Below are 17,582 nucleotides of genomic sequence, written 5' to 3'. Positions count from 1 at the left end.
TAGTAAGGATGAGAAAAGAAATTTCCCATATCAAATTATAGTTAAAACAATAACCTAGAAAACAGAAAGAGCACTAAGGGCTCCAACAGAAAAATAGGTTTTCACTTACAAAGGTAAGCCCATTAGAATTAGTTCCTATTTTTCAATGGAAACTCTAAAAGCCAGAAGGGTGTGAAAGGAAATATTTCAAATTTTGAAAGACCAAAGCTGCTAACCTACAGTGCTACACCCAATAAAATAAGAGGAAATATTTTTACTATAAAAGATAGCTTTATGAACATATGAGCATTAAACCATCTTACACATAATACTGGATAGACTGCTTCTCATTGAAGTGAAGAATAAACATACTCAAGAGGCTATGGACACAACTGTCCAATCAAAGACCAGGCTGGATTATAAAATTATATCCATCAATTTGTTGTTTTCAAGAAGCCCACATTACCATTAAAGTTAGATAACACTTTACAGTGAAAGGATGGAAAAAGATATTCCCAGCAAAAGGAAATAGAAAACAATCAGGTGGAACTATACAATATATGACAAAAATTAGCTTTAAATCAAAAGTGGTAAAGAAGGCCACATTATAATCATCAAGGGAACAATTCAACAAGAGGATATTACAATCATAAATATCTATACTCCAAACACAGGTGCAACAGAATTTATAAAGCAAAATCTACTAGACACTAAATCAGAACTAAATCCTAGACCAATAATAGTGGGTGAATTTAATAGCCTAAATAGTCAATAGACAGATAATCTAATAAAAAATTAGAGAAATAATGGAGCTAAACAACACCATAGACCAAATAAACGTAACAGACATCTATAGGACATTTCAACTGAATATTGAAGAATCTACATTCTTTACAACAAATCACAGAACCTCATCTAAAATAGTTGTTATATTAGGACAGAAAGTAAGTCTCCACAGACTTAGGAAAATTGGCATTGTTCCGTGTATTATATCAGACCATAGTAAAATAAAGCTAGACATTAACAAAAGAAACAGCAGAAAATATACAAACTCCTGGAAGTTGAATAGTGCACTGTTGAACAATGAATGTGTTGTTAAAGAAATTAAAAAACAAAAAACAAAAACGGGGGTGGTGGCACACACCTTTAATCTCAGCACTCAGGGGGCAGAGGTAGGAGGATCACTGTGAGTTCGAGGCCACCCTAAGACTCCATAGTGAATTCCAGGTCAGCCTGGGGTAGAGTGAGACCCTACTTTGAAAAACAAACAAACAAACAAAAAAAGAAATTAAAAATAAAATTCTAGACCTGAGTGAGAATGAAAACATGGCATAGTAAAGTTTATAGGACATAACAAATACATTCCTAAGTGGGATGTTTATAGCTCGAAACACTTGAACTAAAAAAAAAAAACAAACAAAAAAAAAAAAACAAAACAGAGAGATACTAATATAAATAATTTAATGATCCATCTGAAGGTTTTAGAAAAAACAAGAACAATCCAAATCTCTGGATACAAGATGGAAAGATATAATTGAGATCATAGCAGAAATAATACATACATTGTAAAAGGAAGAAAGCAACTTTAATTATTGACTAAATAAAGAGCTGGTTCTAAAAAAAGAAAAAAAAATAGAAAAACAAGATTGAAAAAGCCTTGACTATTCAATTGATCAAAAGAAAGAAGACCTTAATTAACAGTTTTAGAGTTGAAAAGGGAGATACATGTTATAACGAATACCAATGAAATTGGGAGACTAATTAGAATATATTTCAAAGCCTATATTCCACAAAATTGGAAAATCTGGAAGAAACAGTGAATATCTTAACTCATATGACCTATCAAAGTTTAACTCAGAAGAGATTAGTTTAAGGAATTGTATCTTCTAATGAGAATGAAGGAGTGACTAAAACATGTCCAACCAAAATAAGTCCAAGTTGAGATGGATTCACTGTGGAACTATACCACACCTTCACAGAACATATAGGCATTAGGGAAAGATTTTCTGAATAAGACCCCAGTAGTCCAGGGAATAAGACAAATACTCAAAAACTAGGACCTCATGAAACTAAAAAAGCTCTTTTATAGCCAAGCGAGCCATCAAATGAGTCAATAGATAACCTACAAAATGGGAGCGAACCTTCAATAGCTATACATCTGACAGAGGTATAATAACTACAATATCCAAGAAGCTTAGAAAGTAAGGTTAAAAAAACCAATGAGCCCACTCAAAACTTAGACAGGGAACTGAACAGAGAATTCTCAAAGAAAGAAATACAAATGGCCAATAAACATGTAAGAAGATGTTTAAAATTCTTTAGCAATCAGGGAAATTCAAATTGAAGCTTCTTTGAGGTTCTATCCCACTTTTGTCAGAATGGCTATTCTCAGAAAACCAAATGACATCAAATTCTGGTGATTGTGTGAGGAAAGAGAAACATTTATCCACTTCTGGGGAATGTGCAAAGCCATACAGCCACTATGTGAACTGCGTGCAATTTTCTCACAACTCTAAAGGTAGATCTACCATTTGATCTCGCTTTACAGTTCCTTGACATATACTGTAAAGATGGGTTAGGAAGCTAAAATTAGGCTTGGGGAGAAGAAAATCAGGAAGTGGTCAAAGGAGGGTATAGTATACCAGCCACTGAAATGAAAGAATTCAGTGAGGGCATAAGGTTCTGGGAGAGACTGGGGTAAGGGAGGAAGTGGAAGTTGGAGGTACACAAAACTTATGATGGGATGAATTAAATAAATAAATAAATAAGTAAGTAAATAATAAAAATAATAATTAAATAATAAATAAATAAATATTCCTTTTGTTAGATAACTAAAACATATAACTCACTTAAAAGAGAGGGAGAGAGATAGGAAGAAAGAAAGAGAAAGAAGAAAGGAATGAAAGAAAGAAGAAAGAAAGAATGAAAGAGAAAGAAAGAAAAGGGGTGGGGGAAGAGTTTGGATAGAATCACACTGAAGAGGTGTAGAAATCTTTACCCTAAAACCATAGGCTTTTAATCACTGCCCAGATTGGGGTACCCCCACAGTGAGCTTTCCCTCAAGGAGACCCATGAAGACCCCAAAACAATATAAGCCGTTCTCAAAGGATTTTGTGACCCATCAGACCCCAATGATAAGATCCATTAAAAAAAAAAAAAAAAAGACATTACCTGCTGTGGTTCCAGGACATTGAATGATCACACTCAACTGAAATGGAAGCTCGTTCACTGCTGGCCAGCTCTCATAGTGCTGGGAAGCACTAAAGAGTAGCTCGGAGATTAAGTCACCAACGGCACAAACAAGCAGTGGATTCTGTGAGCAGCAACATCAATCAGCCAGGCAATATTGGTGCAATATTGTCACATAGGTTATGGGGGTACTCAGTTGCTCTTTAATTGGATATGAGACCCTCTCTTTGGAGGGAATTCATACCTGCTACTGAGAGTCAAGTCAGAAGCCTATGTCTTGGGGGGTCATGGACCCTAGTGGGAAGCTTTCACTTTCCTTTCTTTATCTAGAGGGTTTGTACCACACACAATGTCTTCTAAATACCTGTTTTTATCCCCTTTGATCCATTATGTTCTCCCTCTTAGCTAGATCATCTGCTTATTACAGATGGCAGTGAATACCAGGGAGAACAAAGATCCAAGAGAAGAAAGCCAACTACCTGACAAGAAAGGTCATCTCTATCACATCTGCCAAGGCCAAGGAAACATCACAGAAGGGACAAATATGCGTGCCGCTTTCACTGATAGCCTGAGAACCTCATCAAAGAAGACAGTAGTAAGATACTGAGGAGACTCAACACCCATTAAAGCAGAAAATCAGAGACTGATGAGAACTCAACACTAAACAAGACTTATGGCATATCCTCGAAGGTTCGGGAAACATTGCAGAAGGTGGTCAGTGGGTATAAAGAATGTAAGAGCCAAAGAATGGGAAGGTTTATGCTGAGGCATTGTGCACCTATAGAGACTGACTGGTGCTTTCATGACACCACAGTCATTACCAATGACCCCACTGTCAGCCCTCAGTGGAACGTGGACAAGAAGTAGGACACAAAAGAATACAACCTAATGGTGGTGTATGACCCATTTGCTATATGTTTATATACTAAAGTTCTCAATTTGAAAAATGAATTGGCTTAGCATAAATACTTTGTTTCAGGATCATGGTTTATAGAAGTATAAGAGGAGAAAGATGGGGTTAATATAAGCTTTAGCTCGGTTTGGATCATGTAGACAGAGAAAGCCACTTTCAAATTTGAAAGCTGGTTCTCAGTGGTGCATAGGTCATCAGCAGCAGTGGGAGATGTTTTCTCATTTCCCACTCCAAAATCCCATGATGTATATGTGTATGTGTATGTGTATGTGTGTGTGTGTGTGTTGCCAAAGAGAAATTAAAAGTTGTTTGTTTTACTTATTTTTATCTTAATGTAATATTTTAAATAGTCAAAATGTGCTTTACATTTTGCAATCTGAATGCTACCAAAAATGATTGAAGGTGAAGCTGGTACCTTAGTGCCTACAACATGCTCTCAGATGGGTTATAATAACCATTGGTTATTTGTCAACATGAATAAGAAATTGCTTAAATCAGAGTTTTACTTTTTTGTATGACTTCTTAGAATCCATTACAAAGAAAAAAAAATATTCCTGAACACTCTCTCCTTGTCCACTGAGAAGTTTATAACTCAGGCTGGAAAGATGGCTTAGCAGTTAAGGTGCTTGTCTACAAAGCTAAAGGACACAGGTTTGATTTTCTAGGACCCACATAAGCCAGATTCACAAGGAGATGCCCACATCTGGTATTCATTTGCAGTGGCTGGAGGCTCTAGCACACCCATTCTTTCTTTCTATCTCTCTCTCTCTCAATCTCTCTCTCTCTCTCTATGTCTGTCTCTCTCTCTCTCTCTCTCAAATAAATGTTATCATCATGTTTAAAATCAGAAAGCAAATACTGTTAATTCTACCCTGGGTCACAGTCAGAGATAATGAGCTAAAGTTGTGAGTGAAGTACACAATAATTTTAGTTTGTGATGTTTAATCGTAAACATTTAATATTACCTTAGGAGATTCTTCCTCCTGTTAATTATAAACATGGGAAATAACTTAAGGAGAAAAATGACACACAAATATTGATTTAGAAAACATTTACATGAAAATGGGAGATAAAGTCCTCTCATAAAATATATATCACTAAGAAAATAAGTAAGAAAAGCAAAAGTTAGTGGACAAAAAAAATTGTGAATGGATGAAAATATGAAAAAATGGCAAGGAGTGTCATGAGACTTGCAAAGCAGACACAGAGTTAAATGTATTATAATATTTAATATTAAAAGTACTATGAGGTCCAGAGAGATGGCTAGTGGTTAAAGCATTTGCCTATGAAGCCTAAGAACTCAGGTTTGATTCTTCAGGTCCCCCATAAGCCAGATGCACATTGTGGCACATGTGCCTGGAGTTCATTTGCAGTTGCTAGAGGCCCTGGTACACTCATTCTCATTCCCTCTCTTATCTCTCACTCTCTCTTCTTCTCTCTGTCTCTAATAAATAAATGAAAGTAAATATTAAAAAAAAAAAAACTGATAGCCTCTATTCAGAGGATTGTAGAGACTCCCAAAGCAGCATTTATAACACAACAATGAGAACAGAAGTCAAATAGAAATCAGTTAAGATGTGAGTCATGGAGATGTTCTTGCCTTTTATCAAAAAAGAACTTAGTGCTTCATTTGATTGGAAAAAAAGGAGTCAGATGTGGTAGTACATGCCACTATCTCAGTACTTGGGAGCCATCTTCCAAATAGATTATCTTTAATTCTCTTTAAATACTTTAAAAATGAACTTTCAGAGCTGGAGAGATGGCTTAGCGGTTAAGCACTTGCCTGTGAAGCCTAAGGGCCCTGATTTGAAGCTTGATTCCCCAGTACCCACACTAACCAGATGTACAAGGAGGCGCACACGTTTGGAGTTTGTTTGCAGTGGCTGGTAGCCCTGATGCGCCCATTCTCTCTCTCTATCTTTCTGTCTCTCTTTTTCTCCTTCTCTCTGTCTGTCAGTCTCAAATGAATAAATAAAAATAATCAAAAAAAGAATGTATAAAAATGAACTTTCAGTAGAAGCAGGTAGATAAGAAATTCAAAGCCAAACAGGCCTATATGGGGAGTTTGAGTCCTGAGTCTGGGTTTCCTCCTGAGACCCTGCCTGAAAACAAACAAACAAACAAAAAACAATAGAAATGGTCATTAACTGCTGTCTATCTCTATAAGAACTGTAGACTTTTCAAGTAGCGTGATCCAGTCACATCCTCTCAGCTAATTACCTTTTATACTCACTGAGTAAAGAGTAAACTCTTTTTTATTGAACAGGAATGCTCTTTTCCAATTGTATTGAATTGCACAGGTTTAGTGATATTGCTACTTAACATTCAAATGACTGTTTTTTCAATAAAATAATGAGCATGCCACTACAATTTAGTAATTCCAGTGGCTGGAAGCTATTATGACTCTATATTGTACTGGATTGTACAATTCTTTCAGGTAGGGACAGAGTAATGTTTTTAAATGTATAATCAATAATTATATGACAATTTTCTCAAGTCCCATCAACTAGTATGAACTGCAATATGTGTATATGTGTGTGTGTGTGTGTGTGTGTGTGTGTGTGTGTGTGTGCAGAAATACACATTGGGCTGTAGTATCATGCAAAATACAGATATTAAGAGTGATGGTGAAATAAACTTTTCAGTAAAGTAATGACAAGATAAATGACTGAATTACTTAGCAAAAGACACAAAATATGGATTTACTTTTTCAAACTGGGGCCTCTATGGTGAGACATACTACCACATACAATTATATTTATACAGGCAATATTACACTGTTCCATAGTGGCCATGTACAGTCTGCTCTTAGTAAGATATTGATTGAACAATCTACAAAATGTAACAATGTATAATTTGAAAATAATCTTTCAGTACACTAAAAAGAAATCTATCTTGATTGGTCTAGTTTTGTCTCTTTAGATAATGGCTTGTGCTCTTCTTATTTATGATAACATTACTTTCACAAGCAATCATGAAATTGTGTTAGAATAAGCTACAGTAGAATGTAGTAAATGGTTTTAGTCCATTATCCTTCTTATAGTAAAATACCTGAGAGACTAGTAATATAGAATTAAACAAGATTCATTTAGCTCACATTTGAAAGCTGAGCATCCAAGGCCTGTAGCCCAATTTCTCTGTCTGGTGGTAGTTCATCCTTGCCACATTCTAGCAGAAGTGCCTGGAAAAATAATTGCATAGTGAGGCAGAAACCAAAGACTGAAGGCCTTGTTTCCTTATAATACCTCTCTACATGGAATAACTGGAGTTTCAGGAGAACAATCCTCTCCAAGGGAATCACCATGAGTAACCTTTCCCTAGAGTCCAACTCCTAAAGGTTTCATCACATCACACTTATACAGGGCTACAAAATCCCAACCCATGAATGATGGAGACAAGAGAGAGAGAGAGAGAGAGAGAGAGAGAGAGAGAGAGAGAGAGAGAGAGAAACCCACATAAAAACCATAGTATCTGCAAACCTTTAATTTCAGAAGCCAAAACCAACAAAGATGTGTTTCTCATGCATGTGCCTTTTCTTTTAGGGCTCTACTTTAGTGGTCTTTACTAGTGGTCCCTGGAGATCTGACTGGCTTTCTTCTGGTACTCCAACTGTGGTGGTAGAAGGAACACATCACAAGTTTAAACCATCTGGCAGCTCCTTCAGTCTTTCAAAGAAAGAGTTATAGTCAGGCTAAAGTCTGCTCTAAGACAAGTCACCTGGTTAGGCAGGAAAGAATTCACTCTGATTTCCTTATTTTGACAAGGACATTTTCACCCAACTCGTAAATACAAAGATTGTTTGGGAACTAAATGAACTAAATTTCTAAATTGGCAGTGGTGATAGCAAAATAAAAGATATACCCAACCCTTGTAATAGCTAGTATATAAAAGATGAGGTATAGGCATATGTAACTATTGGAATAGCTAGTGTACAGAAAATGAGACGTCCCAGAACTACTGGATTAGCTAATATACAACAGATGAGACTTATATAACTATGGGAATAGCAAGTTTACATGAGAACATGAGATATTCCATAACTATAAAAATGGCTAGTATATAAAAGATAAGGCACACCACAACTAGTGGGATAGCTATTATACAAAGATTAGATGCATCCAAGCAACACAATACCCAATTGGTAAAGATATGGATAAACTGGAATGTTGTGTAATGCAGGTGGACAACAATTGTAAAGAAAGCTAATATGGTTCCTCAAAACCTCACACATAGGATTGATGGATGATCCATCAGCTCTACTTTCAGTATATACTCAAAAGTATTGCAAGAGGGGTATTTTTTGAAAACAATTTTTGTTATGAAAGGATCATAGAACTGTAATGCAAACATTTTTTCTTCTATGTTTATAACTTACAACATGTAGAAGAGTAGACATATTTATAAAACTGTTTATAGAACCACTGTTTGATATTAAAGAACCATAAACAGTCATCTTCAAAGAATGGGTAAATAGGAATGTGGTCTCATATAGGCCAGATTGGCATTGAACTCACTATGTAGCTGAAGCTAGCCTTGAACTTCTATCTTTCTGCTTCAGTCCACCAAGTGCTAAGTCTACATTGGTGCATCAATATGCCTAGCATGCAAACAAGATACAAAATACAGTCCATAAATGTTTAGATTTATTCACAATGGCTAAATAAGATAGAAAATGTCTAAATGCTTAACAATAGAAGAATGGATAAGCAAAAGCATATTTACACAGCATAAGGTTATTCAGACCACAAAAGAAGAAAATTCTGACGCATGTTACAGTATGAATGAATCTTGAAAATATTATATTAAGTGGCATAAGATTGCCACAAAAGGACTGGGCAGATAAGTTAATGGTTAAGAAACTTGCCTGCAAAGCCAAAGGACCCAGGTTCAATTCGCCTGGACCCACATAAGCCAGATGAACAAGGTGGCACTAGTCTGGAGTTTGTTTGTAGTAGCTGAAGGCCCTGGAATACTCATTCTCTATCTGGTTCTCTCTCTCTCTCTCTCTCTCACACACACACACACAATAAATAAATAAATAAATAAATAAACAAATATATATTTTTTTTTAAAGATTGCAACAAAAGGGGAAACATCGGGGGCTGGAGAGATGGCTTAGTGGTTAAGCGCTTGCCTGTGAAGCCTAAGGACCCCGGTTCGAGGCTCGGTTCCCCAGGTCCCACGTTAGCCAGATGCACAAGGGGGTGCACGCATCTGGAGTTCGTTTGCAGAGGCTGGAAGCCCTGACGTGCCCATTCTCTCTCTCTTCCTCTGTCTTTCTCCCTGTGTCTGTCGCTCTCAAATAAATAAATAAATAATTTTAAAAAATGGGGGGAAACATCATATGGATCTACTTACATCAGTTCCATAAAATAGTCAAATTTATAAAAAGTACTTAGGATGGACATTGGAGAAGAAGGAATAGGGATTTATTGTTTAATGGCTATAAGCTATGAATTTGTGATGATGAAAATTTCTGGAAATGGACAGTAATGATGAGTTCACAATAATATGAATATACTTACTGCCACAAAATATACACATTATAAAATAGTAAATTCATGTTATATACATATAACATTTGTACCATCATAAATAATAAGTGAGTCCACTGTAATTTCTCTCTGTAATTTTGTAGGGATGGTTATTATATTTTAATTTTGCATGTCCCTGAATTATGGCTTCACATTAATTAGACAGACTACAGAAGAGTTTGCTCCTTGGGTAGCAGTAATAATTCAGAAGCAAAGAGAAGACTCAAGAGATAGAAATTAGTTCCTACTAATTGGATGAAGGTGATTTCAGCATGAAAAAATTCCCAAGGTGATGCAGCATATCCTACTTGCACAATAACATAGGCAGTTTCTTTTCCATTCAAGTATTCTGCCTAAAATCCCACCTCATATGTGATACATCTGTCTGTTCCTTTTACAAATGTTCAAAGCTAAGCTGCAGAATTAGCAAATCTGGGACCACAGACCTAGTGACCAAATATTTATGCTGTGTTTAGCAGAAACCAAACTCAGCACAAAACATGAGAAATAATACAAGGTGGTGGTGGAAGCACGGTGCTCTTCTTTGAAGAGTGCCTGCACTAATGGGTGAGCTGGATAAGTCAATAATTCATAATGAAAGATGTATTTGGTGTTGCAGCTGCCCAATCACTTCTGCATGGAGCAGTCATAGGAAGCAGCACTGACACTTGAGGAATGTTTAAAAGAGCAAATGGGAATTGGTCAAGTGAGAAATGGCAGAAGAGGTGAAGAAAACTTGGTTGGTATCCCTTGTGGAGAAATGATGACTAGGAAAGTCTCAGAGGAATTCAGAGCATTACATTCCAATATAACAGGAAGTCCTCCATCTGAGAGGGATGGCTCTAGATGAATTCCAGAACAAAGGGGACAGACCTGAGAGTGTCTGAGCAATGCCAGGTCCTCCTTGATAATCTTGTTTGCAATCAGTATTAGTCCTAGTGAGCATGAGGATGTCTGATCTTGGGATGTGGTAAAAAAAAAAAATGTCCTTAAATAACCACATGTCACTATGATGGGTGACATAAAATACTTTCCAAGATTGCCAAAATATGTGAGAAACAAAAATAGTCTATAGTTTTTACACAACATAAAATATTTAAAATATAAGCCATTTTCCTCAAACAAAGGGTCCTTTGTTTTCCTTAAACATAGAGACCACAAAGTTTGAGGAAAAATGTATATGTAAACAGTGAATTGAACACTTAAATTTCACCCCACTTAAGTCTAAAGGGAACATCCTGGCAGAACCAAATTCAGATGACCCCAAGTTATATAAATAAGCCTTATATTATATAGACTTAAAATTTTCCACCAGGAGTTTAAATATTTTATTTTTTATTTTTATTTATTTATATGACAGAGAAAGAGGAGAGAGAGAAAGAGATAAAGAAAGAGAAAGAGAGAGAAAGAATAAGCACACCAGGGCCTCCAGCCACTGCAAACAAACTCCAGAGGAATGCACCCCCTTGTGCACCTGGCTATTGTGGGATCTGGGGAATTGAACCTGGGTTCTTTGGCTTTGCAGGCAAATGGCTTAACCACTAAGCCATCCCTACAGCCCTCCACCAAAAGTTTGCAAAGTAGAAAATAATCTCAACTCAACTCCCAGTCCTACCTCTCAAGTTCTAATCATCCTCTCCCTTACTTCATTCATTCCAATTACCCTATCCTGTGTCCCATGACCACACCTTCCACAGTCACTTTTGAGTTCAGATATTGCTTTGACTGCTCAAGTTACAGCTGACTCCTAAAATATTAATTATAACCTCTCAACAGGCACCAAAATGATCAAAATAGCTGTCTGGTTTAGGTGCTTTAAGTGTATTAAGATAAGAAAATCAATATTATATCCTTATGAAGACCGAGGAATATTTGGGAGACAATCTAATGCTAATGGGTATCAATAGGACAGGGTATAAATATATTGAAAGAGAACCCTCAAAATAATGATCCTCAAATACCTTCCAGGTATCTCTACTAGTAAAGCAGATTATTTCTTTAGAAATTGATTATTAATGCAGAAAGATAACCTAAAGAAAGGAAACAGAAAACTTACTTTTCAGACATTTTATTAAAAATCATATTATGGGGTGTTATATATGTAGCACATAACTGAATATTGGGCATCTTTGAAATATCTAATCTTTAGTTAACCAAACATGCTTACTGAGAAATCAGACATCAAATTAATTCAAGGGATCAAATTTACTATCACTTAAAAAGGCATTTTAAAAATTCAATTTACATGTGTATTTAAATAAATTAAATTAAAAAAAAGATGATGTCATGCTAAATAAGCCTTCTGCAGATGTCCCAGCTGCTCGCTACCAGACAATTGAAGAAAACATCAAGATCTTTGAAGAAGATGAGGTTGAGTTCATCAGTGTGACAGTGCCTGAGTTTTCAGACAGTGGTCCTGCCAACATTGTCCATGACTTTAACAAGAAACTCACTGCTTATTTAGATCTTAAGCAGGACAAGGGCTATGTGATCCCTCTAAACACTTTCATTGTTATGCCACCCAGAAACCTGTTGGAGCTACTTATTAACATCAAGGCTGGAACCTATTTGCCTCAGTAGTATCTCATTCATGAGCACATGGTTATTACTGATCGCATTGAAAATGTTGATCACTTGGGTTTCTTTATTTACCGGCTGTGTCATGACAAGGAAGCTTACAAACTGCAATGCAGAGAAACTATTAAAGGTATTGAGAAACGCAAAGTCAGTTCTTGTGTCAGAATTTGACATTTTGAAAACAAATTTGCTGTGGAAACTTTAATTTGTTCTTGAACAGTCAAGAAGAAATAGAAAAGTAACACCATAGCATAACTCACCCTTTGTATTGTGTGCACTGATTATTTTTGAAATCTTCTTTCATGTGAGTAGCAAACAGGGTTTCATGTTCATTAATTCAATTAAAACCATTATCTTAAATATATATATGTATATATATATTTCTCAAAGACTTGGACATTATAACTAAATAGTCTGCAGTAATTATGTTGCATAACAACCAACATATCTGCCTTAAGTAACATTAGGAATGGGATTGTCAGAGCTTATCTTCCTTTTTGCCACAGGTGATATAACATTCACCCAAGCTTTGGCCTTCCAAAATAAAATAGTATAGATTAGGTTACTTAAACAATAGTGGCAAATTTTGACTAAAGGGTTGTAGCAATTTGCTTATCACCTGTTCTAGGTAATTGGTATATGGCAATTTAATTTATATGGCCATTTAAACAACTAAAAATCACTACTTTAATTTTGGGTCTACCCAACTGAATGTCTTAAATTCCAGTTTTGGAAAAATAGTGTAATCCTCTTCCCACAGTTCATTACACATGAGATGGAGATGTGGCTCTGGCTCAGCAGTTAAAGGCACTTGCTTGCCAGGCTTACTCATTGGCCTGGGTTAGATTTATCAGCATCCATGTAAAGTTAAATCTACTTGGCAACAGACCCTGACATGCATTACACACACACACACACACACACACACACACACACACACACACACACCTATTTTTTTAAATTATATTTCAAGGACTGGAGATATGGCTCAGCATTTAAAGGTTCTTGTTTTCAATGTCTAAAGGTTTGGGTTACATTCTGAGCACACACATAAAGGCATATGCATAAAGTGATACATATGTCTGAAGTTAGTTTGTGGTGGCACTAGGCCCTGGAGTACTGATTCTCACTCTCTTTATCTTCCTTTCTCTGTCTCTCCTTAAAACTAAATAAATAAAATTGTTTAAAATTTACTTCAGTACATGCCTTTAGCTTTAGACGTATACTTATGAAAATTTATGTTAGATAAGATTTATCATAGCAAAGCCTCCCATATATATATATTTTTTCAATGAAAACTGAATATCAAACATATTTATATTGAAGAGGAATTTTTGTACCATTCAAAACTGTTTTCATACATTTGTGAAATTCATTCTACAGAACAGTTGAAATAACAAATAGAGCTGTACAAAAGAATAATGCATAATCTCTTTCCAGACATCATCTGTCTGAGAACTAAACAAAAACATGGCTATGGTAAGGATTACATTTATGGAAGTGATGTTAAGTTTCTCAGGCAATTCACTTATGATAAAGGTGTTACTCTAGAAGTCTCAAAATCAGCTTCTTATGATACAAATCCTTGAGGCAATATGATTCAAAAAGTGTTAGCCATTGTGGAAATCAGTGTGGAGGTTACTAAGACAGCTAAAAATTGATCTACCATATGACCCAGCTATAGCACTCTTAGGCAGATATCCTAAATACTCATCCCATTTCCTTAGAAGTACATGCTCTACCATGTTTATTGCCGCTCAATTCATAATAGCTGGGAAATGGAACCAGCATAGATATCCCGTAACTGAGGAGTAGATAATGAAGATGTGGCACATTTATACTCTGGAGTTCTACTCAACGGTAAGAAAAATGAAGTTATGAAATTTTCTGGAAAATGGATGGATCTGGAAAGGATTATACTAAGTTAGGAAACCCAGGCCCAGAAATCCAAGCACCACATGCTCTCCCTCATATGTGGATCTTAGCTACAGATGATTGGTCTTCTGTGTGAGTAGGAAAAAAAATCAGTAGCAGAGGCCAGTAAGTTAAAAAGGAGATATAAAGGGAAGAGAAAGGAAGGGAGGAGGGTACTTAATAGGTGGTATTGTATATATGTAAGTAGAAGACTAGATTAACGGAGGTGAAAAGGCCCAAAGTCAGGTCAGGGGAAGAGATTGAGTACAGGAAAGGTGGAGGAAAGGCTAATCAAAATCTAAGAGGATGCAAATAAATCATATGGGATCCTCCAGTTTCAGACAATGGAACACTCAGGAGCCATAGATCGTTTTTAGAAAATTTTCAGTGCCAGGGATGGGATACCTTCAATGAGTTGTTGACCAGGGAGGTCCCTGATGCCCCCAAAACATTATAGGCCATTGCAGAGCCCCTCGGTTTCCCACCAGGAATAGACGGTAAGACACTATTGCTGAAGACTCCACATACTTGGGCTGCAAGGCCACTGAGAAATCCTGCTGGAACTGAGCTGATAACCTCCTCCATGTAGACCAGCTGACAGACAGCTGGAAGAAGCCATTCTACATGTAGTTCAATGGGAGAAAGAGATACCACCAATGAAGATACTCAACAGTGGACACTGCAAACCTTATAATTGTCCAGCCAGGCAAAATGAGCCAACAGGTACAATAGTGGCAGGTCTGTCATGGTAGAAACCAACTGCCCTCCAATTGGACTGGAGGCCTGCTCCATAGGGGGGACACATCCCTGATACTGAAAACTTAAAACAGGAGTAGTCATGAGCCCTAGGGGTGTTCCATCTGCTGATGTCTGGAAAAATGTATATACTATGCTTATCAAAATGCCCAGTAATCACTTCTCTTAATATTTATATACTTATATTAATGCTACTCTCACTTTTGGTAGAGAATCTTCTCTTTTCAGATGGCAGTGACCTTGGGATGACTCAGAAGGTATCATAGTGCTGGAAAGAAGTGACTGGAGTACTGAGTAACATCTTGATCACACCTTCCAAGGCTCAGGTTCTAATGTGGAATAGGTGGCAGAAAGAATGTAAGAGCCAAAGGAAGTGTAGGACTCCTTACAATGTGCTCCCTCCAGACATAAAATGGATTGGATATCCATGACCTCATAGTGCCTGACACTACCTACACAAGACCATCATAAGAGGAAGAAAAGATCATGACCTCAAAATAAAAGAGAGACTGATTAAGATGGGGAGGGATATGGTGGAGAATGAAATTTCAAAGGGGAAAGTTGGGGGGAAGGTATTACCATGGGATATTTTTTTATAATCATGGAAAATGTTAATAATAATTGAGGAAAAAAAGTACAGGAGGCTACCATTCACACAGAAAAATCAAATTAGCTCTGCATTTAGGAGAATCAAAATCAGAGATAACATTCCATATTAAGCATGACTTCCTTGGCGTCCTCTTACTTTATTTTTAAAGAGAATTTTAAAACAATGTGATCCTTAGTTTTGATTCTTTAACCCCAGAATTATGCTGGAAGAAAGTTATACAAATTCTTCCTTTTCCAGATTATATTTATTCTTTGCCCAAATGCCTGTTCTGCATCTTTCCTTCTCAATAACCATGCAACCAGAACAGAGTAAAGCATGAGTAGGTTTTGTCTTGATTGTGTCAAAGGCATGAGACACCATAAGCATTGCCAGAGCTAAATACTGATGACATTTCAAGGAGGATGAATCCAGTGCCAAAATATATGAGGGGAAATATTAATGCAAAAAAATTTTTAAAGTCTGAAATTATTATGACATATCCTCAGAAGCCATATATGAAAGAAAGACATTGGAAAATAGTCATATAATCTGGATGAGATAAGTGGATTTCATTTGTCACAACCCTGGGACATGGGTGTTTCAGATCATTGTGAATGATGCTTTGAGTATTATAATAGAACGAAGAGATATGGAAGCATTTGATTTAATGCATAGACATCAGTTTTGTCTGCCAAATCCCAAGGAAGACATCTACAAGCCCATCAATCAACATTAGGATCTCTGAGTTGAGCAAATGACATCCAAATCATAAAGCCGTCATCATTTAAAATACATTTTTAAATCACTGCTCCACTACCATTTATAATGGATATATTTTAAACTCAAATAATTAATCAACTCTGACTGACATATTTCCATCTTTTTGTTCTGTGTTCTCTTCTGACATCCTTCTATAATAAGAAGCCATTTTTAATTTCCTGTATGCAGAAATCTAGCCAAGCTATTTCTGTTTTGAAGCCTCATATGTGACAGGGTTTTAGAGATTTATAAATTTAGAAAGTTGATAAAGAATATTCATCTTAGATAACATCTTGACATATATGCACCATTACCACAGTGTCATGTCCACAGGGAATACAAACTCATGCTCATGTCTGAATCTTAGGAAGGCAGGGTTTGCAAACCAAGTACCCCTACTATTTAGCAGGATCACATTTCTCCACCTTCAGGAACCAGTTCATCAGATAATTTCTCCTAAACATATTCCAGTACTGTAATTTGCCTCTGCTTTAATCAAAAGTGAGATAATATAAAGGCTGCAATAAGTGATTCAGAATGGCTTAGTAGGCAGGAAGCCCATTATTCTAACCATACTTTCTCATACTTTTCAGCACCATGTCCTGTCATCTGGAAATAATGGGTACCATAAAAACATACTGAAAGCTAGAGAAGAAATGCAAGGATAGGGCACTTGGTGTTTATTTGGTAGTATCAGCTACCGCAAATTAATCAACATGAGGATTTTTCTCTAGTATATTTGAATTAGATTTCAGTACAAAATAGCACTATGACATTAAAGTAAAGCATGATATATTTGCATATTTACTTCCATCAGATTAGAATATGCCAGATGTGCAACTGTAGAATCATACTAATGTGGGTGCTTTTCTTTCTAGTAAAGTAATACATAAACATTAAAAAAACAAAAAACAAAAACTAAAGAGTAGGAAGATATAGTAGTTTGAATGAATGGCCCCCAATAAATTCAGTGTTTTATTACAGTTTGTAATTTAGGTCTGCAGCCTCCTGGCTAGAGGAGGTATCACTGGGATCCTAAAGTGTGGTGTAGTAGATTTGAAATTCTAATCTAAAGATAATCAAAGTGCCTAAAGTTCCTGAAGTGTGCTGTATGGTGTGCCTTTTGTCTTTCTTTCTTTCTATTTTCTTTTTCTTTTCTTTCTTTCTTTCTTTTTTTTTTTTTTTTTGGCTTTTTCTCTCTCTGTCTGGTCCTTTAAGAGGGGGAAAACTTCTTCTACGATCATGGAGCTGCCCCTGGATCTGTAAGCTTCAATAAATATTCCTTCCTCTATAACTGTGCCTCATTTGGAAGTTCATCTCAGCTAACATGAAACTTCTACTAAAGAAGGCGAGGTAGAAGTGTCAGCCTAGG

General features: G+C 36.3%; 1 pseudogene; it reads left to right on the top strand.

Annotated features, from left to right (window-relative positions):
• Positions 1–12,512, top strand: part of LOC101602891 — a 166,535-nt pseudogene extending 154,023 nt beyond the window's left edge.
• The last annotated feature ends 5,070 nt before the right edge of the window (positions 12,513–17,582 follow it).

This window comes from Jaculus jaculus, chromosome 11, assembly GCF_020740685.1.
Source record: "Jaculus jaculus isolate mJacJac1 chromosome 11, mJacJac1.mat.Y.cur, whole genome shotgun sequence".
NCBI lineage: Eukaryota > Metazoa > Chordata > Mammalia > Rodentia > Dipodidae > Jaculus > Jaculus jaculus.
The sequence above is the reverse complement of the archived record's forward strand: the minus strand, read 5'-3'. Positions and strand labels throughout refer to the sequence as shown.